Source organism: Myotis davidii, unplaced genomic scaffold, assembly GCF_000327345.1.
Source record: "Myotis davidii unplaced genomic scaffold, ASM32734v1 scaffold577, whole genome shotgun sequence".
Lineage (NCBI taxonomy): Eukaryota > Metazoa > Chordata > Mammalia > Chiroptera > Vespertilionidae > Myotis > Myotis davidii.
This window is the reverse complement of record NW_006289082.1, coordinates 1022277-1025364: the sequence shown is the minus strand read 5'-3', so window position 1 is coordinate 1025364 and position 3088 is coordinate 1022277.

Below are 3088 nucleotides of genomic sequence, written 5' to 3'. Positions count from 1 at the left end.
GGGTGGGGGTGGGGGACCGATCTATATAAGTTATGACAGTTTGTAGCCAATATGGAGATTAATGAGCCATACAAAAATAAATTGCAAATCTTCATTTTGCTGAGAGGACATTTTTAGAGGATTGTACCATTAATTACAAGATAAATTCAGAATTTGAGAAGCAGCATGATCTGGTGGAGCAAACACAGGCTTAGGAGTCATACGCGTGGCGGGAGGGTGATTCTTGACCTGCCGCTTCCAAGTGCATCCTCTTCGTAAACAGAGGGTTCCGAGGAGTGGGAAGGGAACCCTGAAAGCTGTCGGACCCCCAAAGGAAGCCCTCGGTTCTCTCTGCCTATTCCTTTCTGCTTCCACATAAAAGGCTCACGTGGCGGTCATCTGTCATCTTCTTGCCTGTTTTATCATCCGTCCCTGGGCAATTTAACATCTTCAGATACCATTTGGCGTCTAAAATGGACAAACTCTAGAACTAACCTAGCTCAAACCTCTGTTCTTAAATAAGGTTTTCATCCTGAAGGCTGTCCCAGGCTTCAAGTCTTGGAAACCCAGACATAAAATGCCCACTTAATATGTAATGGGTTCCTGTATATAAATTTTTATATGACTTGAGTACATATTCTTTATGAAGGATATTTCTCCGCGGAATAAGAGAATTTCTTCGGGGCCTCTTTGCTGTCTACAAATACTGTTTTGTACTTTGAGATTTAGTAAACATAGAATTAATAAGGCTATTATTGAACTGGTTCACAGTAGACCTCCCTCACTGCTGTAAAGTAGTGTCTTGGTAATCATTTTACACATGGAAGTTTCTCTTACTGACCTCCTTGACTATTATTCGTAGAAGTGTTAGTGTTCTGCTTTTCTTTCCACTGGGAAGGAAGGGAAAGTTGATATAGAATGTTGTAGAGAAATTTTTTCTGCCTGTCTGTGAGGTAAGCACTCTTTCACATATGTACCTAATTGGATTCTTAGAAGGTTTCAAGGTGGATATTGTTCCTCCCACCCCCATTTTATAGATGAAGAAATAGACTTAGAGGGATTAAATAATTTGTGTAGCTTCAGATGACTAGGAAATAAACAAGGTAGGATTCAAAGACATCAGTATGACTCCTAAGCTTGTGTTTGCTCCACCAGATCATGCTGCTTCTCAAATTCTGAATTTATCTTGTAATTAATGGTACAATCCTCTAAAAATGTCCTCTCAGCAAAATGAAGATTTGCAATTTATTTTTGTATGGCTCATTAATCTCCATATTGGCTACAAACTGTCATAACTTATATAGACAATAAATAAAATTAGTTTTTATAAGGTAAAATATTTGTTCAGAAATATTATTTAATCTATAACCTTTGGACACAGAAAATAGGGTGCTGAGGACCTAGGGCAGGGGGTGGGGGCAGGCTGGAAGAGTCAAAGGGGGAAAACAGAGGACATATGTAATACTTTCAACAATAGAGAATTTTAAAAAAAGAAAAAAAGCAACATCAATGATGAGAGAGAATCATTAATTGGCTACCTCCTGTGAGCCCCCTATTGGGGCATGTTCCCTGACCAGGAATAGAACCGTGACTTCCTGATTCATGGGTCGACCCTTAACCACTGAGCCACACCAGCCAGGTTCAATTTACCATTTTTAAAGTATAGTATTTCTTGTCCAGTTGGCATGTCTCAGTGGTTGAACATCGACCTATGAACCGAGGACTCATGGTTCCATTCCTGGTCAGGGCACATGCCTGGGTTTTGGGCTTGATTCCCCAGTGGGGGGCATGCAGGAGGCAGCCGATAAATGATTCTCTTTCATCATTGATGTTTCTATGTCTCTCTTCTTCTCCCTTTCTCTCTGAAATCAATAAAAAATACATTTTTAAAAAGAAATATTATTTAAAGTAGTACATGTATTAAATATGTAATAAACTTTCAGGTCATTAAAGTTAGTCACATCTTCAATGAAAGCCAGCTCTTAGATGACTGTGAATTGACCATTACTATACAGGCAGAATTGCCATAGTCTTTCCTGGCTAGAAAAATAGTCGGCTGGAGCATTGCCCAGTGCACTTTGCCCCCATTGTAGCAATTCAAGTGTACTCAGCATATGAAGCCAGCAAAACCCATTAGCTCCTAAAGCGGACTTACCTGGCTTGGCAGATGAATGCCATCCAGGAGCTGGCAGACCTTACTTCTTCGCATATCTGGGATTCTATTATTCTTTCATTATTATTTTCAAAGGAATTATCCTTTCTTTTTGAAAAGCACAGTGCTAAAGATTTTTTGACAGTCTTTTACAGTTATCACTTTAAATAACAACCACAAATAAAGCCTACAAAAAGTTTTCCAATTGTTAGTTAGAAAGTTGTTTATCTAAGTCAAAAGCAATTACAGAGAATTACTATTTTTTTTTTTAAAAAAAAAAGTCTATTTGCTTCAACGACATATGCTAGGAACTCTACCACTGATGGGACAGTAATGTAAAGCATGTATTTCCAAGTTGAGTGTAATGTCATGTTAGGATTTTATTTTTATTTTTTATTTATTTATTTTTATATTTTTAAATTTGATTTTAGAGAGGAAAGGGAGAGGGAGAGATAGAAACATCAATGATGAGAAAATCATTGATCAGCTGCCTCCTGCACACCCCCTACTAGGATCAAGCCCACAACCCTGGCATGTACTCTTGACTGGAATCGAACCCGGTACACTTCAGTCTGCAGACTGATGCTCTATCCCAGCGGTTCTCAACCTGTGGGTCGCGACCCCTTTGGGGGTCAAACAACCCTTTCACAGGGGTCGCCTAAGACCATTGGAAAACACATATAATTGCATATTGTTTTTGTGATTAATCACTATGCTTTAATTATGTTCAATTTGTAACAATGAAATTGGGGGCCACCACAACATGAAGAACTGTATTAAAGGGTCACAGCATTAGGAAGGTTGAGAACCACTGCTCTATCCACTGAGCAAAATCAGCTAGGGCTATTTTTATTTTTGAATTTAAAAATATTTTTGAAAGGGCAGTGGGGAAAGAGAGATAGGAGAAAGTAAAGGGGGGATAAATGGTGACAGAAGAAGACTTGGCTTGGGGTGATA